Raw genomic sequence first — 25,056 nt, forward strand, 5'->3', positions numbered from 1 at the left:
CACATTCATTGTTTCATAACATCATTTGATGTTTGATTGTTAGTGTATATCAATTCCCCATTACATATATCACCAGTAGTACATTTACTGTTAATTGCTATAATTTCTGATCTACAATGTTTGTTACTTTGGTTACGGTCATTTATTTTAATGCATTCATTATTATTATACCAGTCTTCCTGTTCTCATTGTCGGAGTGGACACATTGTTTGCAGAGTGCACAACCTATGCTACACTTGTGAGAAACAAGTTTTGGTTTATTGAATACCATTGACGAGTTCTGTCAATTTAGTCATTGTCTTTTGTTTGGATCACTCCTGTCAATGTGGAGTAAAGACGTGCACGCATAGAAGTAGACCTATAGGCATATTGTCACGTCTCCTCCCGTTGCTCCCCTCCGGCGCTCTGATTCACCGGTCTACTGAGCCACCGGTCTGAGCGCACCACCTCGGCAACACCGGAATGGAAACCCAACGCACCCTAATCACCTCCAGCGCCCCTGCACCTCATCATCTCATCACCACCCCTATTTAGCCCTGGACTGTTCTGGATGATGTGGTGTGTGATTGTTTAGCTTCGTGTCGTGTACTCTATCTTTGTTATTTCTCTTTGTCATTCTTAAGTCAACCTTGACCTTGTTAATTTCTGCGTCCTGCGTCTTCGTATACTCAGTACCCGTCACAAATATAAATGTGCCCATTTGGGGATCTGATATTATTTCTGATTGGCTTAACGCACCACCACTAATGACCTGTGGAGCTTCTCAAAGTAATGTTTTCTTCTCCTCAAACAGCAAGCAAACAAAGTCTGTTTTTACATTTATTGAGAATTACAATAGTTCCTCAATGTATTTGAAAAATCTTTCCAGCTCTCTCCCTTTTGATAACCACTCAGCGCGAAAGGGAAAAATGTAATGCTCTGATCCAGTGGAAACGTCATAAAGTAGACTTCTTATCAGTGCTTGACTTGGACTGAAATAGGTTCCGGTACTCATTTTGGGTGCTGGTACTGTCCGGGTTTGGCCGGAGAAGGCCGTCATTGTAAATAAGAATTTGTTCTTAACTGACGTGCCTAGTTAAATAAAGGTTAAATTAAATAAATAAAAATATTTAGGTGCAGGAGCTCCAGAATACTTTTGAGCTAATACACTCAGCTCCGGTGAGCTCTTGCCCAAGACAAGCACTGCTTCTTATCCCTTGCGCAAATAGCCTACAGCTGTGTCTGTCCTGAGCTCACTGGCGCGGGAAACTCTGAGGGCCCAGATTATTTTATACAATGTTGCAAATTCGCTAGTGCACATTTTGGGCCAGACTCAAGTTAATAGTTGAGACAGTTTTTCAAGTTCGTTGCAGACAGGCCATGTGTATCCAATGTGATTTATAGGATATTTATTTTTATCAGGATGTTTTCAACCTGCAGGTTGCAATGTTTTTATTTGTTGGCTTTATGTAGGCTATTTTTACATAGTTGGAAATGGCAATATAAGTTACTTTTTAGGTTTGTATCATTTTCATTTATTTATTGGATAGAATTTTGATTAACCACATGACGGTGTTTTTGAGATATGTTATTCTAAATTAAATTAAACTGTTTCACGAACATTTGCATATGAAAACCCTAACTGGCATGCAGATCGGTAGAAATTGTAAGATAAATTGGCATTCCACATGAGAAAGGTTGCCGACTCCTTGTGTAGCCTATTACAGGCAACTTCAGGAGAGTAATGGCAGAATCTGCGAAAGACAGCAGGAGCGGGAGGAGAATAGTTGGGTCAGGTTACGTTTTTACAATTCTGGTTATCTAGATCTCTGGCGCCCTCTTGAGGCATCAAACCGTAAGCTTAAAGCATCAGACAAGCTCAATACATACAGTGCATTCGGAAAGTATTCAGACCCCTTGACTTTTTACACATTTTGTTACGTTACAGCCTTATTCTAAAATGGATTAAATTATTTTTTCTCCTCATCAATCTACTCACAATAACCCATTATGACAAAGCAAAAACAGGTTTTTAGAAATGTTTGCACATTTATAAAAAAACAGAAAAACCTTATATACATAAGTGTTCAGACCCTTTGCTATGAGACTCGAAATTGAGCTCAGGTTAATTCTGTTTCCATTGATCATCCTTGAGATGTTTCTACAACTTGATTGTAGTCCACCTGTGGTAAATTCAATTGATTGGACATGATTTGGAAAGGCACACACCTGTCTATATAAGGTCCCACAGTTGACGGTGCATGTCAGAGCAAAAACCAAGCGGTCGAAGAAATTGTCAGTAGAGCTCCGAGACAGGACTGTGTTGAGGCACAGATCTGGGGAAGGGTACCCAAAAATTCTGCAGCATTCAAGGTCCCCAAGAACACAGTGGCCTCCATCATTCTTAAATGGAAGAGGTTTGGAACTACCAAGACTCTTCCTAGAGCTGGCCGCCCGGCCAAACTGAGCAATCGGGGAAGAAGAGTCTTGTTCAGGGAGGTGACCAAGAACCCGATGGTCACTCTGATAGAGCTCCAAAGTACCTCTGTGGAGATGGGAGAACCATCCAGAAGGACAACCATCTCTGCAGCACTCCACCAATCAGGCCTTTATGGTAGAGTGGCCAAACAGAAGCCACTCCTCAGTAAAAGGCACATGACAGCCCGCTTGGAGTTTGCCAAAAGGCACCTAAAGGATTCTCAGACCATGATAAATTATCTTCTCATATACACACGGCTGGGATGCTGTTTTAGCCAATCAGCATCCAGGATCCAAACTAATTGGTCTCATGATGTGACGAGCCCCCTGCAGCGAAATCGGAACCATGTGATTGGTTGCAAACAACATCCCCTTGCTGCCTCCGGCTAAAACACAAATGCTTAAAAAAGCCCTTGTAGTGTGGAAGTGTGTGGAAGTGTTTACCAGTTTAGTTGGTACGTCTTAACGGAAATACATGTTTATTTTCGTTTGCTCAACCCTGAGACAATGACTCGATGCGATGGCAAAACATTTTACAATACGCATTTTCACAAACTTGCATCAGACACAGGAACAGGATGCCATGTAAGATACCTAGACTCGCTGAAACTAGCAGACCTGATTTACCCTCGCCTTTACAAAGCATGCACTGTGGTGATTTGGGTGCTCTGTCAGAGTGGGGCGGACGCACACTTTTGATGAGATGAGGGGAGGGAGGGAGGACAGTGGCAAGCGGACATTGTGATGCTGTCTGTTTCTGTGGTGCTCTCACACCAAGCTACCCCACTCACACCACCCTCTCCTTCCCCCTTCTCTCCTCCCACCTCCACCCCCTCTCCTCTCCCGTTCTCTTCTCTCCTCCCCCTCTCCCTTTCCTCTCCTCTCCCCTGTTCACCCATCCTCTACTGCTGCAACAACAAACAAAACAACGTTTTTTTCTCTGTCATTCTGTCCCTGAAATTGTGGATGAAAACTAGAAAAAAAACGTTTTTCAAAGCAGAGCGGAGAGCTGTTTCTGTGAGCGCGCTGATAACAGTCCTCATCTGACCTGCACTCAGACTGGCACAGTGGAGGGAGTGAGGAAAGCAGAGGGAGAGAGGGAGGGGGAGTGAGAGCGAGAGTTGGAGAGAGACTGAGGGGGCGGGGCCCGGGGAGCCAAAGGGATTCATGCATTTTAGACAATTCTGCGCTGTTTATTTTATCTAGTGTTCCAATGTTGTGCGTTCTCCACACATGACTGGTTCTCCCTCTCCCTCTGTACTCTTATCACTCTGGGGGTTAGTTCAGGAGCTTAGTGCTACACACACACACACACATCAACACACATCAACACACACCCTCTTACACATCAAGTGGTTCTGTCTGGCTTGCTGCAGTTATACTTCTCTTTTGCGGCACCATGGCATCCCTCCACCCCTCTTTTCTTTCTTCAATAAGATCTGCTTCCCCCGTCTATCCGCGCTCTATCCTTAGGGGAACCTTTTTTCCTCTGCTATTCATCCTTTGGAGCACCTCAGTAAATATAATTACAGTAGATTACTGTCATGACACAATTCAACCAAGTGGATGAATACACTACCCTGTTCTGTTTATTGCCCTCTGCTGAGGCTGGTTATAAGCATTTAGGAATTAAGTCGCTTTTTTCCTAAGTACTGTATTAGTAGCTACACGGTTCATTCAGGATTACAGTTGTACTATAGTGTAATGTATTTCTTCACAACACATTGTTGCCCATTCATTCGGGTTTGTATTGACCCTCTCTAGCACTGACTACATATTAAGAATAATAGACATGTACTGCCATTCATCTGGTTCGCAGAAACATATTCTGTCCTTCTAGGAAACCTGTCCGTCTGCCCGCTGTAGCAGCCGCCACATGATCTGTCTGTCTGCCCGCTGTAGCAGCCTCCACATGACCTGTCTGTCTGCCCGCTGTAGCAGCCTCCACATGACCTGTCTGTCTGCCCGCTGTAGCAGCCTCCACATGACTTGTCTGTCTGCCTGCTGTAGCAGCCTCCACATAACCTGTCTGTCTGCCCGCTGTAGCAGCCTCCACATGACTTGTCTGCCCGCTGTAGCAGTGTGGAATCTTTGTAGGAGAACAATACAAAACATACACATACAAACGACAACATACAGACGCTCACCAACATCCATAACATCACCCCTGCCCAGACCCACCTGCTCACACCCCCATCTCCAGCTTCTGCATTACTCTCCGCCACATGGCCTCAAACTGCACCATTTTGTTTTTCTCCATCGCCCACACACTTTGAACATTTTAGATAGTAAAGCATTAGACCTTTCCATTCTGTTAATGATGGAGGAATGTTTGATTTCCAGTTTTTAATTCTATGTTTTTTCAAGATGATTGACGATAAAAGTATTGTCCAACCCATCGGTTATCTCACCGCACCCTCATATGTCATGTCTTGAAATATGAGTTCTGCTTTTAATCACATGTATTTGTTGTATAATACGCTACATGACAAGCTGGGTGTCAATCGAGCGTGCGAGCTTGTGTGTGTGCTACATGACAATCTAGTCGTCAATCTCAAGAGGAAATAACAGCTTTAGGACACAGCCTTCTAGCCAAAGATTATATACAGAGAGAAGCCACAGAATGTACAGTAGGAAACTCTTTTAGACTCTGAGTAATATGGGGTTGAATCCTAACTGTAGATACATGTCGGTCTTTGAAGAAGACATTGAATATTTGTTGTGCAGATATGTGCATATATATATAGTCTTTATCTACAGTAGTATATTCAGTTCTTATGGAAGAACTTGGATGTGACATTTGATAGCTAAAATGAATAATTTCAATGTCTTTACAGAATCATTGTAGACTCAGAAATTGACTTTCAAAGAATGCAAATTGATATATTATTCCTATTCTATGAAATTACATTTTGCTTGATGAAGAACTTTAAAGCCTGGAGTGTTTTTAAGTGCTGTGCATCAGATGTACGAGAATGAGAGATGAATGCCAAGCTCTCCTCTGAATCATTGAGTCAACCTTTCAAATATAACTCAATCACCATGGAAACGAGAGAGAGAGAGAGAGAGAGAGAGAGAGAGAGAGAGAGAGAGAGAGAGAACTTTGTGGGATGTCACGTGTCCAATTTATATCAGTACACTAGTAACAACCTAATCATTATGAAACTTCTATTCGATCAAATAAGCCACACGTAGCAAATAAGCCATTCAATTTTGTGTTAACCAAATTCGACGCTCTCTCATTGACCTCAATACAAAAACTCCTTGGGGGAAAAAAATGCCACCTGCTGGAGAAGACAGATTTTGGGCCCAGTTATCCCTTCGCTTTTTCCTCTCTGGTTTAGCGCAGAAAACGTGGTAATTCACTATAATGACCATAATCCATTGCGCGCCTACTTGTCCGGTCTGTGTGTTTCTTTTACGCCTGCTAGGTTAGTGTGGGGCAGACACGGAAAGGGAGAGAATGTGCAATTGAGAGGGCAGTTGCTTTGCGAGGTATCTCTACTTGAAAATTAGGATCTAAGTGATTGATAGTTGGTATTCAGCAGGCATAAAAGTATGCCTTATTTACTTTGAAGAATTACTAAAATTGTGATTTTGTCAGTCATTATAGGCAGCAGCTTTATAGAGATGAGATGAGTTGGCATTAAATAATAAAGTCATCAAATAAAACAAATTTAATATACCCAACAACTGAAATAGAGTGCATTCGGAAAGTATTCAGACCCCTTGACTTTTTCCACATTCTGTTACGTTGCAGCCTTATTTTAAAATGGATTAAATTAAAAATGTTCCTCATCAATCTACACATAATACCCCATAATGACAAAGCGAAAACAACGTTTTTGAAATTTTTGCAAATTTATAAAAAAATAAAAACAGACCTTATTTATATAAGTATTCATACCCTTTGCTATGAGACTCAAAATTTTGCTCAGGTGCATCCTGTTTTCATTGATCATCCTTGAGATGATTCTACAACTTGATTGGAGTCCATCTGTGGTAAATTCAATTGATTGGACATGATTTGGGAAGGCACACTACTGTCTATATAAGGTCCCACAGTTGACAGTGCATGTCAGAGCAAAAACAGAGCCATGAGGTTGAAGGAATTATCCCTAGAGCTCTGAGACAGGATTGTGTCCCCAAGAACACAGTGGCCTCCATTATTCTTAAATGGAAGAAGTTTGGAACTACCAAGACTCTTCCTAGAGCTGGCCGCCCAGCCAAACGGAGCAATCGTGGTAGAAGGGCCTTGATCAGGGAGGTGACCAAGAACCCGATGGTCGCTCTGACAGAGCTACAGAGGTCCTCTGTGGGAATGGGAGAACCTTCCAGAAGGACAACCATCTCTGCAGCACTCCTCCAATCAGGCCTTTATAGTAGAGTAGTCAGACGGAAGCCACTCCTCAGTGAAAGGCACATGACAGCCCGCTTGGAGTTTGCCAAAAGGCACCTAAAGGACTCTCAGACCATGATCAATTATTCTCTGGTCTGATGAAATCAAGATTGAACTCTTTGGCCTGAATGCAAAGCCTCACATCTGGAGGAAACCTGGCACCATCCCTATGGTGAAGCATGGTGGTGGCATCATCATGCTGTGGGGATGTTTTTCAGTAGCAGGGACTGGGAGACTAGTCAGGATCGAGGGAAAGATGAACGGAGCAAGGTACAGAGAGATCCTTGATGAAAACCTGCTCAGGACCTCAGACTGAGACGAAGGTTCACCTTCCAACAGGACAACGACCCTAAGCACACAGCCAAGACAACGCAGGAGTGGCTTCGGGACAAGTCTCTGAATTTCCTTGAGTGGCCCAGCCAGAGCCCGGACTTGAAACCGATCGAACATCTCTGTAGAGACCTGAAAATAGCTGTGCAGCGACGCTCCCCATCCAACCGAACAGCGCTTGAGAGGATCTGCAGAGAAGAATGGGAGAAACTCCCCAAATACAGGTGTGACAAGCTTGTAGCGTCATACCCAAGACGACTCGAGACTGTAATCACTGCCAAAGGTGCTTCAACAAAGTACTGAGTAAAGGGTCTGAATACTTATGTAAATGTGATATTTTCAGTTTGTAATATTTTATACATTTGCAAAAACTTCTGAACCTTATTTTGCTTTGTCATTATTAGGTATTGTGTGTAGATTGATGAAAAAACAACAACGATTTTAATCAATTTTAGAATAAGGCTGTAACGTAACAAAATGTGGAAGAAGTCAAGGGGTCTGAATATTTTCCGAATGCACTATTTTATTAAAGTAAAGTAATGTGAATAAATGATGGTTAATAAGTGATAAGCAGTAATGAGCAGTCACTACCTTCATGGGACTTTTATAAAATAAAAAAATGTCTGTGTTACAGCATTCAACCCACATAATACATAGTGCATTTAATGTTTAAAACAATAATCGAAACCTAAATCGAACAGACCATAAAGCACTAATCGCTCGGCACAACAGTAACGGCAAAAAGACCTTGCCCACTTTAATAACTAGATTTGATCAGACATTACACACAGATAAATATTGAGTCATGAGAGAGAGAGAGAGAGAGAGAGAGAGAGAGAGAGAGAGAGAGAGAGAGAGAGAGAGAGAGACCCTAGTGAAAAAGAAGGGGGAGAGAAGTGGAAAAGTTATTGTGGGATCTGATCCCCTCCTCCTTTTCTTTCTGGGGAAGTATTTATGATTACATATGTTCAACACCAGAGGTTAAGGAAGTCATAAAGCATCTCTGGGAGCTTCAACCCTCTGCTTCTGCATATGTGTGTACGTCATGTGCGTCACTACGTGTGTGTACATCCAGCGTGTCACTGCGTATGTTTCTTCATATAATCTATGCTTTTTATTGCCTTGTAAGGCTAGATGCAATGTCTTAATACAAGTTACTTTTAGTGCCAGTACTCGAACAGTCGAAAGTGTGAGGTGCCAGTACTTGCAGGTTTGCGGCGGCCCAATTCATTAGGAAGTGGTATTTGTGTGTGTGATAGTGTAGAGTTCCATGAAAACGGCTGACGCTTTCCTCCCTTAAATAGAGATCTTTCCAAAACCTTTCCATCCTCGCTGTCCCTAATGTATTGTTTTTGAAAAATGTTCTAAAACTATTTGTTTGGTAGTACATTTATTTGTTTATGCATGTGCTTCAGTGGAGGCTGCTGAGGGGAGGACGGCTCATAATAATGGCTGGAATGGAGTCAATAGAGTGGTATCAACCACATGGAAACCACATCTTTGATGTGTTTGATACCATTCCATTGACTCCATTCCAGCCATTATTATGAGCCGTCCTCCCTTCAGAAACCTCTTTTGGACTTATTTGAATATAAAATGTTTTACCACTGTTATGATTGATTAAGAGACAGATAGTGTTGATACGTTCTCGTTCTTCCAGGGTTCTGTCTGGTGCCGATCGGCAGCTCCTCAACCCGGCCTGGAGAGAGTGAGACTCCTCGGCTCCCTCCCTCCCTCTGGTAAGAATGGCCTTTTGTCAAACAGCTAGCCAGCGTCCAACACTTCATACACACAGCGTCTCATAGCATGCCAGGGTCTGCTCTGCTCTGCCAATACAGAGAGGACAGCGGAGATCACAGCCGTCAGCTACACTTCAGCCCATCTCTCCGGCCTCAGCTAAACAGCACACACAGACATTCAAAAACAGACACAGGCACATGCAGAGATGTGTGTGTGTATATGTGTGTGTGTGTCAGAGGAGGCTGGTGGGAGGAGCTGTAGGAGGACGGGCTCATTGTAATGGCTGGAATGGAATAATAATTTTATTATTGACTTTATTTAACCAGGGGAACCCATGGAGACCAGGGTCTCATTTCCAATGGTGCCCTGCGAACAACAGTTCAAGCAATGTGAGCAACAATTCAAGCGTGATCACTACAAAATTACAGTTAAAACATTTTAATAAATTACGTTACATTCAAAATGCCAGTGGAAACAAATATACAGTGAGGGAAAAAAGTATTTATTTATTTATTTTTTATTTATTTTTTTTCTCGGGGGGATGGATCAGCTTAATATTGCAGATAGATTGTATCTTCTATCAATGTAATTGTCTGCATCACTTCCAATCCCCCATGTTTTTATTTTATTTTTTATATATATATTCCCCTTTATTACTTTTCAACCCCACCATCCTTTCCCTACTTGGAGTAAATTAGTGAACAACAACGCCCAGGCCTCTACTTCCGGTCTATACTTACTATCTACACCTTATGGACAGAGTTAATTTTACAATAATTCTATATCTATATATATATAAAAATATATTTATTTATTTATTTTTTTGCTCCTGAACTTCTTCTACTCTCAACCTCTCCGATCATTTTCATGATGTCCATCCGGTTTGCTTCTAAATGCCATATCTTTCTAACTGTGCTCTTTCCCAAAAGCTCCCAACATACAACCTATATACTTATTATGGACACAGTATGCTTACATTATTAGCTATCTTTGTTATTATTTGTTGTTATTTGTTATTAGTCCCATCCTTCAACTCTATTCAATACCTCCCATCTATCTCTTAACACCATCCATATAGGATTTCTATTTGCCATATATATTTCAACCGTACTGTGATGTTTTACAAAAGTTCTGAACCTTTCTATTCTCATTGCTTCTACAGATTGTGAATTAAAAATAAACATTTTTGCTAAAAGTATTATTATATTATTGATTGATTGACTATGACTTTTCAGATCACCCAGTAATGCTATCTGCAAGGTTAGTTCCAGGTAAATATTGCAATCCTTTAGCCATTCCTGGACCTGTGTCCAAAAACAAGCTACAAATGGACAGAACCAAAACAAATGATCTAATGATTCTATCTCTTCACAGCTAAATCTGCAGAGCTGGGAAGATTGTATCCCCCATATAAATAACATTCTATTGGTAGCAAGAATTTTATATAATAATTTAAATTGAAAGATTCTAATTTTTGAATCCGGTGTCGTTTTGCGTGTCAGTTCATAAACACTATGCCATGGGATCGGTACGTCAAAGATCTCTTCCCAACTATTTTGCAATCTATATGGGACTGCTGTCAATCCTTTGGTCCTTAAGTGAAACTGATATACTTTTTTATTTATCACAGTTTTCCTTAACCAATTATGTTCTTTAATGCAAGGCCGACAGACAAGTTCCTTACTTTCTCCCCCTTCAACTTTCCTCTTCCACTTTTGCGGTAAGGCTGCAATTATTTGGTTGTAATTTTGGGTAGAGCAGACATTTCCATATGTTTTTGTTAGCTGCATGTGCGACATAACTCCACCAGTCCTACCGATGATATCATTTACGAAGATTATACCTTTTTTAAACATTCTGTCAAAAAATAAAGGTTTTTTGTCAATTAGTATATTTGAATTTAACCATAATATTTGTTGCATTATTTGTTCTGTCGTTTCTGGAGGATTAAATTGAAATTGCAACCAACTTTCTATGGCTTGTTTTAGAAATAGTGACATTTGGGAGATTATTTCCTTTTCAAATAACTGAAAGTGAGAGGTTGTAATCTGAATAAAGGGAAAAAGGCCTTTCTTGAACAGTGGGTGAGACAATCTTACTAATTTGCTTGAGAACCAGTTCGGATTTAAGTATAACTTTTGGATGACTGAAGATTTTAGTGATAGGTCTAATGCTTTAATATTTAATAATTTCTGTCCTCCGAATTCATATTCATTATATAAATATGCTCTTTTAATTTTGTCTGGCTTGCCGTTCCAAATAAAATTGAATATTTTTTTCTCATATAATTTAAAAAACTGTTTGCTAGGCGTAGGCAAGACCATAAGCAAATAGGTAAACTGGGATAATACTAAAGAGTTAATCAGGGTGATTTTTCCACAAATTGACAGGTATTTTCCTTTCCATGGTAGTAAGATCTTATTTATTTTTGCTAACTTTCTATTAAAATTGATTGAAGTGAGATCATTTATTTCCTTTGGGATATGTATTCCGAGTATATCCACATCACCATCAGACCATTTTATTGGTAAACTACATGGTAATGTAAAAATTGTATTTGTTAGTGATCCAATACGTAATATAGTACATTTGTCATAATTTGGTTTTAATCCAGAGAGGTTAGAAAATGTATCTAGATCCTCTATGAGGCTGTGGAGGGATTCTAGTTGTGGATCTAAAAGAAAACATGAATCATCTGCGTACAATGACACCTTTGTTTTTAAGCCCTGTATTTCTAATCCTCTGATATTATTATTGGATCTGATTTTAATAGCTAACATCTCGATGGCCACAATAAATAGATATGCCGATAGTGGACAACCTTGTTTCACTCCTCTTGACAGTTTGAAACTTTCTGAGAAATAGCCATTATTTACTATTTTACACCTAGGGTTACTATACATGATTTTGACCCATTTTATAAGAGATTCTCCAAAATTGAAATGCTCCAGGCATTTATATATAAATTCCAGTCGAACTTTATCAAATGCCTTTTCGAAGTCTGCTATGAATAGCAGGCCTGGTTTCCCATATTTTCCATAGTGTTCTATTGTTTCCAATACTTGCCTTATATTATCTCCAATGTATCTTCCATGTAAAAAACCTGTCTGATTAGAATGAATAATATCCGACAATACCTTTTTAATTCTATGCGCTATACATTTTGCTAGGATTTTTGCATCACAACACTGAAGTGTAAGGGGCCTCCAATTTTGTAAATGGACTGGATCTTTATATTTTCCACTTGTATCCTGTTTCAGTAATAATGAGATCAGACCTTCTTCTTGAGTGTCAGATAATCTACCATTTACATAGGAGTGGTTAAAACATGCTAATAACGGTCCTCTTAGTATATCAAAAAGGTTTGGTATACCTCGATTGGTATGCCATCCAACCCTGGAGTTTTCCCGGACTTAAAGTCTTTAATTGCATCCAGAAGTTCCTCCTCTGTAATTTCACCTTCGCATGAGTCTTTCTGTGTGGCTGTTAATTTGACATTATCAATAGGAAAAAAATCTCTACAATTAGCTTCAGTTAGAGGAGATGGAGGCGACTGAAAAGAAAACATATGCTTAAAATACTTTGTTTCTTCCTTCAAAATATCATTAGGTGAATTATGGGTGACTCCGTCAATTGTAACCAGTTTCATTAAGTTCTTTTTGGTAGCATTCCTATGTTGAAGATTAAAAAAAGAATTTTGTGCATTTTTCCCCATATTCCATCCAGTTTGCTTTATTTTTATAATATATTACACTTGATCTTTCTTGAATAAGTTTTTCCATTTCTTTTTGTTTTTCCTCTAATTTATCCTGAGCCTCTATGTTACAGTTTTTATTGCCATCTATCTGTTCTGTTAGACTTTCTATTTCCTTTCTTAGTATAAACTCTTTTGACCTAAATTGCTTTTGTTTTCGAGATGAGTACTGAATTGCATGGCCTCTAAAGGCACATTTAAAGGTGTCCCATACAATAAGGGGATTCGCTGTACCTATGTTATGTTGGAAAAAGTAAGTTATAAATTCCTTTGTTCTAATTATAAATAAATTATCATCTAATAGGCTTTGATTACATTTCCAATATCCTCGCCCACGTGGAAATTCAGTCAGAGTAATGTATATGCCTATTATATGATGGTCCGACCGCATTCTGTCCCCTATCAACACTTTTTTTTACTTTTGGTGCCAACGAGAATGAGATAAGAAAGAAGTCAAGACGACTAGCTTGATTCAGTCTCCGCCATGTATATCTCACTAGATCAGCATATTTAAGCCTCCATATATCTACTAGTTCTAATGTATCCATGACATTCACAATTTCCTTAAGAGCATGTGGGTGATTGTTTGTGGTGTGATTTCCTTTTCGGTCCATTGAGCTATTTAAAACAGTATTATAATCCCCCACCATAATAATATTGTCTTGAGTTGCTTGCAGGCTTGATAATTTATTATATATATTGTCAAAGAATTGTGGATCATCATTATTTGGTCCGTAAAGGTTAATGAGCCATATCTGTTTATGGTCCAATACCATATTTAAAATAATCCATCTACCTTGCGTAAAAAAAAGTATTTGATCCCCTGCTGATTTTGTACGTTTGCCCACTGACAAAGACATGATCAGTCTATAATTTTAATGGTAGGTTTATTTGAACAGTGAGAGACAGAATAACAACAACAAAAAATCCAGAAAAACGCATGTCAAAAATGTTATAAATTGATTTGCATTTTAATGAGGGAAATAAGTATTTGACCCCCTCTCAATCAGAAAGATTTCTGGCTCCCAGTTGTCTTTTATACAGGTAACGAGCTGAGATTAGGAGCACAATCTTAAAGGGATCGTTACCTTAAAGCTCGTTACCTGTATAAAAGACAACTGGGAGCCAGAAATCTTTCTGATTGAGAGGGGGTCAAATACTTATTTCCCTCATTAAAATGCAAATCAATTTATAACATTTTTGACATGCGTTTTTCTGGATTTTTGTTGTTGTTATTCTGTCTCTCACTGTTCAAATAAACCTACCATTAAAATTATAGACTGATCATTTCTTTGTCAGTGGGCAAACGTACAAAATCAGCAGGGGATCAAATACTTTTTTCCCTCACTGTGTATATATATATATATATATATATATATACAGTTGAAGTCGGAAGTTTACATACACCTTAGCCAAATACATTTAAACTCAATTTTTCACAATTCCTGACATTTAATCCTAGTAAAAATTCCCTGTCTTAGGTCAGTTAGGATCACCACTTTATTTTAAGAATGTGAAATGTCATAATAATAGTAGAGAGAATGATTTATTTCATTACATTTCCAGTGGGTCAGAAGTTTACATACACTCAATTAGTATTTGGTAGCATTGCTTTTAAATTGTTTAACTTGGGTCAAGCTTCCCACAATAAGTTGGGTGAATTTTGGCCCATTCTTCCTGACAGAGCATGTGTAACTGAGTCACGTTTGTAGGCCTCCTAGCTCGCACACGCTTTTTCAGTTCTGCCCACAAATTTTCTATAAGATTGAGGACAGGGCTTTGTGATGGCCACTCCAATATCTTGACTTTGTTGTCCTTAAGCCATTTTGCCACAACTTTGGTAGTATGCTTGGGGTCATTGTCCATTTGGAAGACCCATTTGCAACCAAGCTTTAACTTCCTGACTGATGTCTTGAGATGTTGCTTCAACATATCCACATAATTTTCCTTCCTCATGATGCCATCTATTTTGTGAAGTGCACCAGTCCCTCCTGCAGCAAAGCAACCCCACAGTATGATGCTGCCACCCCCGTGCTTCACGGTTGGGGTGGTGTTCTTCGGCTTGCAAGCCTTCCCCTTTTTCCTCCAAACATAACATTGGTCATTATAGCCAAACAGTTCTATTTTTGTTTCATCAGACCAGAGGACATTTCTCCAAAAAGTCCCCATGTGCAGTTGCAAACCGTAGTCTGGCTTTTTTATGGCGGTTTTGGAGCAGAGGCTTCTTCCTTGCTGAGCGGCCTTTCAGGTTATGTCGATATAGGACTAGTTTTACTGTGGATATAGATACTTTTGTACCTGTTTCCTCCAGCATCTTCACAAGGTCCTTTGCTGTTGTTCTGGGATTGATTTGCACTTTTCGCACCAAAGTACGTTCATCTCTAGGAGACGGAACGTGTCTCCTTCCTGAGCGGTATGACGGCTGAGTGGTCCTATGGTGTTTATACTTGCGTACTATTGTTTGTACTGTCATGATTTAACTGGATGCAAATTAATTACTTAAAAATCCTACAATGTGATTTTCTGGATTTTTGTTTTAGATTCCGTCTCTCACAGTTGAATTGTACCTATGATAAAAATTACAGACCTCTAAATGCTTTGTAAGTAGGAAAACCTGCAAAATCGGCAGTGTATCAAATACTTGTTCTCCCCACTGATATATATATATATATATATATATATATATATATATATATATATATATATATATATACAGTTGAAGTCGGAAGTTTACATACACTTAGGTTGGAGTCATTAAAACTCGTTTTTCAACCGCTCCACAAATTTCTTGTTAACAAACTATAGTTTTGGCAAGTCGATTAGGACATCTACCTTGTGCATGACACAAGTCATTTTTCCAACAATTGACTGTATCACAATTCCAATGGGTCAGAAGTTTACATACACTAAGTTGACTGTGCCTTTAAACAGCCAATCAATGGCTGGACCCCTGCCCAGTCATGTGAAATCCGTAGAATAGGGTTTATTTATTTCAATTGACTGATTTCCTTATGTGAACTGTAACTCAGTAAAATCTTTGAAATTGTTCCATGTTGCATTTATATTTTTGATCAGTATAGATTGAGTCGCCATAGTCAATTACTGGGAGGAGTGTTGCTTGAACAATCTTCCTCCTATTTTCAAAAGTGAGACTATACAGGAAACCAATATTTACTCTCAACTTTTTAGTCGGCTTATCAATGTGTCTTTTAAAGGACAGCTTATCGTCAATCAAAATACCTACATACTTATAATGGGGGACTAGATCAATTTGGGATCCTCTAGGTACAGATACGCAGGTCTTTAGGGTAAATTTGACGAGACCTGGAGAAATACATAAACTTGGTTTTATCACCATTTATCACTAATTTAAGATCGGTGAGCGATTCTTGAATTGGATCAAAACCAACCTGAAAGTTGTGAATGGCCTGCTGCACTGAGGGAGCATGGGAATAAATAACTGTGTCATCCGCATAGAGAAGTTAAGCCCCTGATATTATTATTCAGGGCGAAATCAACATTATTAATGTAAATAGTGAACAGTAAAGGGCCTAGTATTGAGCCTTGTGGCACTCCTTTGGTTATGTTAAGAAAATTAGACTGAACTCCATCAGCAGATATACATTGACTTCTGTCGTGCAGGTAATTTTTTAACCAGCCGCAGGCCGCTTTATCTAGTCCAATTTCAGAAAACCTACGTAGCAGGAGTGCATGATCAACCATTTTGAATGCTTTCGACAGATCAATATAAAGGGCAGCACAGTGGTGTTTCCTGTCTAGTGCGTTAACTACAGTATATAATGTATGACTAGGGAAGCAGCCAAGATGGTGCTGTGTCCTAGCCTAAAGCCTGACTGGTGAGCATTCAGAATACATTTTCTATCTAAAAAGGACCACAGAATTTACCAAGAGTTCTAATGTTTTCGCTAGACATTCAAGTTTTGAGATTGGGCGATAATTATTAAGATCGCAGGGATCACCACCTTTGTAGAGTGGGAGAACATGGGCCGCCTTCCACACCTTAGGAATAATACTCAAGAGAATGGATTGATTAAATATGTGTCAAGGGCTCCACAATCAGAGATGCAGCAAGCTGTAGAAGACACAGGTCAAGCATGTCTGCCCGAGTGGATTATTTAACATCAATAACTAAGAGAGCGTCCAGAACTTCCCTAGTAGTGACTTGCCGAAGAGAGAACAGTGGGTCTCCATTTACAGTAGCAGGCAAGTCTGTGATTAACATTTGAATTAAGAATAGGACAGTGTATGTCATATTTGGACTAGCATGGCAAAGAACTCTCTTATAGAGAATGAGGAAAAACAATAATGTGTATATAATAATTGATCATCAGAGATGAGCCTGTGTCATGAAGAGTCTTTTCAGAGTCCCCTTTCAAATAAATGGTCTGCTGCAATAAAATATTGGTTAAACGTGTCAGTTATTTTGGTTTTGTCTGTTATAGTTTTGGCGTTAAGTAGAATCTCATTGGGACGAGAGGTGTGGCTGCATCTTTTTAGTGATTTAATAGCCTTCCAAAACTTAGCAGGATCGCCACGAGGGTCAGAAATGGAAAGAATGAAATAGATTGACTTAGCCCTTTTTATAGAAGTAGTACATTTGTTTCTAAGTTGTCTGAAGGTCAGCCAGTCAGCAGAGCTACCAATGTGTCTGTCTTGCTTCAGACCAAGCTTTGTTCCTTAGCTGAATTAACTCAGCAAGTTCTGGCATGAACCATGGGTTGGCGCTGTCTTTATTTCGTAATCTCTTAATTGGAGCATGTTTATCAGATACATAGATAAACATACTAGCGAATGGTTCAAGGGCAAGTTCGAATGGTAAAAGTAATGTAAGAAACCCTTGCTCATGGAAGGGTTTAAAGTTTCTCTTAGTGATAAGGCGTGGATTAGTTTTAGGCAACTTTGTGTTTCTGACACAGACTATGGGACAGTGATCACTGAGGTCCATAGCAATGACACCACTAGTTCTGTATTTATGAGGGTTATTTGTAAGTATGAGATCAATCAAGAGTTGATTTAGCAGGATTCTTTATATTGAAACGAGTGGGCTCAGCAATGAGTTGGACTGTTCATATCAATACATGCTGACTTAAGACAATCAGATGAGGGAGTAAGTCAATCGAGGTTCAGATCCCCCCCAATATCACTATATCAGAATAGTGTTTGATACCGTTCCATTAATTCCATTCCAGCCAGTACAATGAACCCATCCTCCTATAGCTCCTCCCACCAGCCTCCTCTTGTTTGTGTGCTTGGGTGTGTGCCTATGTGTGCATGTGTTTAAATCAGTATTTGATCTATGCTTTCTAGGAAGTAGGAACCATATTGGGCCTGTTCAGGAAGGGGGAAAACATTACAGAACTCTTAGATAGAAATGTCTTCAACAGACATGATTATCTACCATGTAGAATAGGGAACCGGTACCATGCCAGCTCTAGTCATTACATTTCTACGTACATTTCTTTCTGCAACATATGTTCTGAAGTTTGAACGATTCATCTCTCTGAGTAGAATACACCACCTGGTGTGTTGGGTTCACACACACAATGGCTGGGTGGCGGGGTCAGGTAGTTCTCCTCAGTCTCTGAAAGACGAGGCCTGCCCAGCCAACTTCTTTATTCAGACCTGGGCTGCTACCTAGAGAACATTAGACCTGGGCTGCTACCTAGAGAACATCAGGCCTGGGCTGCTACCTAGAGAACATCAGACCTGGGCTGCTACGTAGAGAACATTAGACCTGGGCTGCTACCTAGAGAACATTAGACCTGGGTTGCGTTCCAAATGGCACCCTATTACTTGTGATGGACTACTTTTGACCAGGGCCCATAGGGCCAGTACGGACGCAGGTCTAGTTTAGGGCATCTAGAAAGGGCGTCTCCAACTTCAAATATTTTCATAATTATTTAGGTAGGATGTGGAGGAGTTGGTCATATTATAAAAAATGAATGATCTCAAGAATGACAACTTTATTACAATTTAATTCACTTAATATCTATCTCTAGGGAAATCTATCGCTATGATCGACAGTCTGGTGGAATTCTGTTAATCACAACTGGAACATTAAAGTTGTGCTCTTCCAGAACACACAGCAGGGTTTCTCTCTGTATACTGCATGAGTGGTGCTTTGGTGTGTTTTACCTCAGTGGGCCAGCACACAGACAGGCAGACAGACACACACACACACACACACACACACACACACACACACACACACACAGAGACTGTGTGTTTTTCCTCTAGTGGTTCAGCTTCATCTTAATGTAATGTGATAAGTGCAGTCCGGGCTGCCAAACGAAGTAACTCAGTGGATTAAATTATCAGCCAAATTGTTTTTAATGAAAACACCATCTGGTGGCCTTTATTGTGTGTGTGTGCCTTTATTATGGTTCCTCCGCATTGCCATGATGATGATCGGGTTCATATTAAATAACACTCTTCGATCCAAGCTTGGTAAATTAGCTATCAGAACAACAAGACAAGACTTCCTCTCCTTGTGTAATGTTTTCTGTGATAAAGCTTGAAGTCCGCTATCAAAGGGCCATGTTAGATAAGGGGCACAACAGATCGATTATGAAGGCTCTGAGAATACAACCATTTATTTAATTAATTTCATGATGCATGATGACATTTTGCACTAATAACTAAATAATGCGTGTAATATTTTTCTGTGGTGCTTAGAACTCAAATAAGTCTTGACTAACTAAATGGGAATTTATTGCAGCTAACATCCACCGAGTGCACCATTTCATCTGATTCAGCTTGTTTCCACCTCAGTCCCAAACCCATTTCATATTAGCAAAAGCTTTTACTGCATGGGTAACAGGGATGTGCAGGAGTCTTAGGTAGTACATAAAAATTGACAAAGAATTCATTTGTACAGATTACTTGGTTTTCCCAAGATTTCATTTTTTTACCATTTGTGGGCAGTTATTCAGGACTTATTTCATATGTTGTTATGGCTAATAGTGTCTGGCGAAATGACTAAAATGTAATGCATTGTAAATGGACCATGTCTGTTGGCCAAGCGTCTCTCTCTCTCTCACTCTCTCATTCTCTCTCTTTCTCTCTCACCACTGTGCTTTGGTTGCTGAGATATGTTTATGTTTATTTTTAGATGGATATATTGGTAACCTACCCAGAACATTTCAAAACCTTCAGACAATCTCCAGGGATTTTATCCTTCTGCACAGATTTCTAAATTAATAGATAAATAAAATAAATTGAATATTATTACTTTTTGATCAGCACTGTTTGACATTTCAGTGACACCATAACACTTTTTAAGCCATTTGAGACTATTTAGACTATGTTTGTTGTACTCTGCTGGGTCCCTATCAGGGGAAAGCAAGTTAAAGGTGAATTGCTGGTTGGTGAATAATAGAGAGTCCCATATAGTGCTGTAGCACCACTGGCATCCTTTACATGTAGCTCTCTATTTCAACATCCATCCTTTACACGTAGCTCTCTATCTCAACATCCATCCTTTACACGTAGCTCTCTATCTCAACATCCATCCTTTACACTGTCACGCCCTGGCTCTGGGGACACTTGTATGTTGAGCCAGGGTGTGCATTTCATTTGTTTATCTAGTAAGTGCATTTCTATGTTGGCCAGATTGGTTCCCAATCAGAGGCAACGAGTGTCAGCTGTGGCTGGTTGTCTCTGATTGGGAACCATATTTATACAGGCTGTTTTCCCACAGTTGTTGTGGGATCTTGTTCGTGTTGGTTTGTGTTTGACCATTGACTGTCACGTTATCGTTTTGTTGTTTTTGATCGTGTGATCAGTATATAAATAAATATGTTCGCATTCAACGCTGCGCCTTGGTCCTCCTCTCTTCCCGACGATCGTGACAGAAGATCCCACCAAGACTGGACCAAGCAGCAAGTCCAGGAGCCATCGCCAGGGAGATCTCTAGCGGATCTCCTTCGCCTCCTCGACTGGGTCAAGCCATGTGAGGAGGAGAGGGGCTTGACGTGGAAGCAGAAGGGCGAGAGGCTGGCGAAAAGCATGGAGACCTGGTCCACGGGTAGGAGTGAAGCCCATAAATTTTTTAGGGGGGGGCTAACGCCGTGGACGACGGGGCAGCAGGAGACCGCGACAGAGCGGTCCAGCGGGTTGGCAGAGGAGGCCGCCAGGTTACGGGGGCCACTGGTCGAAGAGGGGATGGAAGGTGTAAAGGCACGGCGAGAGGTACTGGGGTGTGTTACCAGTCCGGTCCGGCCCGTTCCAGATCCCGGTGTAGGGCCAGTGGTGTGTGTCGCCAGCCCGGCCCGGCCTGCTCCTGCTCCTGCCCCTCGCACCAAGCCTACGGTGCGCGTCGCCAGCCCAGCCCGGCCTGTTCCTGCCCCTCGCACCAAGCCTACGGTGCGCGTCGCCAGCTCGGCCCGGCTTGTTCCTGCTCCCCGCACCAAGCCTATGGTGCGCTTCGCCAGCCCGGCCCGGCCTGTTCCTGCTCCACGCACCAAGCCAGGGGTGCGCATCGTCAGCCCGGTCCGGCCCGTTCCTGCTCCTCACACCAAGCCAGTGGGGTGCGTCGTCAGTCCAGCACGGCCCGTGCCAGTTCTCCACACCAAGCCAGTGGTGGGCGTCAGCAGTCCGGCACGGCCCGTGCCTGTTCCACTGGTGCCTGGTCCGGCACCGGTCAGCTGCTTCACGCCGGAGCTAGAGCAATCCGCTCCACCAGTGTGTAGTCCATCTCCGGCCAGCGGGGCCAGACCCGGACCAGGGGGTACGTTGGGGGGAGTGGGGATCAGGCCCGGAGCCGGATCCGCCGCCAAGGCGGAGTGCCCACCCGGTCCCTCCCCTGTGGTATTTAGTTGACGCGGTCGGAGTCCGCGCCTTTAGGGGGGGGTACTGTCACGCCCTGGCTCTGGGGACACTTGTATGTTGAGCCAGGGTGTGCATTTCATTTGTTTATCTAGTAAGTGCATTTCTATGTTGGCCAGATTGGTTCCCAATCAGAGGCAACGAGTGTCAGCTGTGGCTGGTTGTCTCTGATTGGGAACCATATTTATACAGGCTGTTTTCCCACAGTTGTTGTGGGATCTTGTTCGTGTTGGTTTGTGTTTGACCATTGACTGTCACGTTATCGTTTTGTTGTTTTTGATCGTGTGATCAGTATATAAATAAATATGTTCGCATTCAACGCTGCGCCTTGGTCCTCCTCTCTTCCCGATGATCGTGACATACACGTAGCTCTCTATCTCAACATCCATCCTTTACATGTAGCTCTCTATCTCAACATCCGTCCTTTACATGTAGCTCTATGTCTCAACATCCGTCCTTTACATGTAGCTCTCTATCTCAACATCAATCCTTTACATGTAGCTCTCTGTCTCAACATCCATCCATTACACGTAGCTAGGTTCACTTCAAATAAATGCATGGGTCAACTACAGTGTTTTGTGTGTGTGTGTGTGCATGCATGTTTGTGTGTGTAATGTGTGCGTTCATGCATGCGATGGTACTTCTCTCATGTTGCCCAGTAAGGTGTTTGGAGGGTATCCAAAGGTGTGCTGTTTCGATGATGTCAGTGAGTGGCATGTGATCCAGCCAGCCGAGCAGGAAGTTGGCCCTGGAGGAAAGGAACTGTGGTTGTGTGTCAATAGACTAACGTGACTTCCTCTCTTAGGCTTCCTCATCTCATTTCCTTCAGCTGCACTGATGTGAAAGAGCTGGAATAATGAAAGCAAATACTGGGTAGACAATACATCTACCATAGTGATTTCACCTGTCCTATGTTTTCAGACCAGTGTAGATGAAGGGAAGGAGATGAAGCCACAGTAGACTAATGAGACACACACTCTGTCTTCGTAAGCTGCAGTCTCCTTCCCTGTCTGGCTGGGAGGATCGTGTTAATTTGCGTAAGGCGAGTATGCAAGGTGTCAGGGCATGTGAACACTTGACTAAACTGCTTGGAGTAACCCTGGATTGTAAACTGTCATGGTCAAAACTAAGATGGGGAGAAGTCTGTCCATAATAAAGCGCTGCTCTGCCTTTTTAACAACGGCATCAACAAGGCAGGTCCTACAGGCCCTAGTTTTGTCGCACCTGGAGTACTGTTCAGTCGTGTGGTCAGGTGCCATAAACGGAGACCTCGGAAAATTACAATTGGCTCAGAACAGGGCAGCACGGCTGGCCCTTAAATGTACACAGTGAGCTAACATTAATAATATGTATGTAAATCTCATGGCTCAAAGTGGAGGAGAGATTGACTTTATCACTACTTGTTTTTGTAAGAAGTGTTGACAAACTGAATGCACCAAGCTGTCTGTTTAAACTACAAGCACACAGCTCAGACACTCATGCATACCCCACAAGACATGCCACCAAATGTCTCTTCCCAATCCCCAAGTCCAGAACAGACTATGGGAGGCGCACAGTACTACATAGAGCCACGACTACTTGGCAGCAGCTAATGGGGATCCTTAATAAATACAAACACACACACTCGCTCACACACACACACACACACACAGATTGCCCCATCATCAAGGCTCACTCCACATTATTTGTTTTCTTTCTCTTTTTATAATAAAATAAAGACCATTTGTCCCTCTGGCTTTTCCAAGAAATTCTGGCATTAAAATGATTCTGTCTGTAAAATAAAGATGTGATTACATGTATGAGCTGCCTCCACCCATCCATCTCTCACTCTCTCTCTATGAGGATTATGTAACCCAGATGTGTAATCGCTGTCTGTTCTCTGCTACTCTCTGTGGTGGGTCAGTGTTTTTGATGGTGAGCTGGACAACATCACAGTGTGCAGAACCCTGCTGCAATGTAAAGTCAGGATCAAGTACATTTACCACTCACATTTATCATCTGAGCCTGTATTCATAAAGCACCTCAGAGTAGGACTGCTGATGATCTAGGATCAGTGCCCCTCTGTCACATGTAATCTTATTCATTAGAATCTAAAAGGCAAAACTGATCCTAGATCAGCCTTCCTACTCTGAGATTCTTAGGGGTAACTCTTCTTGACATTATAATGGTGTCATTCTAACTCATGGAAGACCTTGCAGCTGGTTAGATGATACTGTACTTTTCATTGATACTTTTACTTTGCTTATATCCTTCCCAGACTAATGTGATAATAATATTTTAGTTCTGATAACTGCATGAACATACTATAGCACTACTTCAGGTGGATACTGTGTTATGTATGCAGTGACTATTGCTAAACTGTATTTTGTATTCCACCACGTTAGGTGGCCCACTCATCCCAGCCACTGGCTGTGTCACAAATGGCACCATAAACCCTATATACACTGCTCAAAAAATAAAGGGACTTAAACAACACAATGTAACTCCAAGTCAATCACACTTCTGTGAAATCAAACTGTCCACTTAGGAAGCAACACTGATTGACAATAAATTTCACATGCTGTTGTGCAAATGGAATAGACAACAGGTGGAAATTATAGGCAATTAGCAAGACACCCCCAATAAAGGACTGGTTTTGCAGGTGGTGACCACAGACCACTTCTCAGTTCCTATGCTTCCTGGCTGATGTTTTGGTCACTTTTGAATGCTGGCGGTGCTTTCACTCTAGTGGTAGCATGAGACGGAGTCTACAACCCACACAAGTGGCTCAGGTAGTGCAGCTCATCCAGGATGGCACATCAATGCGAGCTGTGGCAAGAAGGTTTGCTGTGTCTGTCAGCGTAGTGTCCAGAGCATGGAGGCGCTACCAGGAGACAGGCCAGGACATCAGGAGACGTGGAGGAGGCCGTAGGAGGGCAACAACCCAGCAGCAGGACTGCTACCTCCGCCTTTGTGCAAGGAGGAGCAGGAGGAGCACCGCCAGAGCCCTGCAAAATGACCTCCAGCAGGCCACAAATGTGCATGTGTCTGCTCAAACGGTCAGAAACAGACTCCATGAGGGTGGTATGAGGGCCCGACGTCCATAGGTGGGGGTTGTGCTTACAGCCCAACACCGTGCAGGACGTTTGGCATTTGCCAGAGAACACCAAGATTGGCAAATTCGCCACTGGCGCCCTGTGCTCTTCACAGATGAAAGCAGGTTCACACTGAGCACGTGACAGACGAGTCTGGACGAACGTTCTGCTGCCTGCAACATCCTCCAGCATGACCGGTTTGGCGGTGGGTCAGTCATGGTGTGGGGTGGCATTTCTTTGGGGGCCGCACAGCCCTCCATGTGCTCGCCAGAGGTAGCCTGACTGCCATTAGGTACCGAGATGAGATCCTCAGACCCCTTGTGAGACCATATGCTGGTGCGGTTGGCCCTGGGTTCCTCCTAATGCAAGACAATGCTAGACCTCATGTGGCTGGAGTGTGTCAGCAGTTCCTGCAAGAGGAAGGCATTGATGCTATGGACTGGCCCGCCCGTTCC

At 41.7% G+C, this 25,056-nt stretch overlaps 1 protein-coding gene across 4 annotated transcripts in view; it reads left to right on the top strand.

Annotated features, from left to right (window-relative positions):
- Positions 1 to 25,056, top strand: part of LOC121571921 (thyroid hormone receptor beta) — a 179,379-nt gene that overhangs the window by 102,091 nt on the left and 52,232 nt on the right. For all 4 annotated transcript variants that reach the window (XM_045222058.1, XM_045222060.1, XM_045222061.1 and 1 more), the window contains exon 2: positions 8,847 to 8,925. The gene's annotated coding sequence lies outside the window, so the exon portion shown is untranslated. The remainder of the gene's footprint in view (positions 1 to 8,846; positions 8,926 to 25,056) is intronic.

Source organism: Coregonus clupeaformis, chromosome 8, assembly GCF_020615455.1.
Source record: "Coregonus clupeaformis isolate EN_2021a chromosome 8, ASM2061545v1, whole genome shotgun sequence".
NCBI lineage: Eukaryota > Metazoa > Chordata > Actinopteri > Salmoniformes > Salmonidae > Coregonus > Coregonus clupeaformis.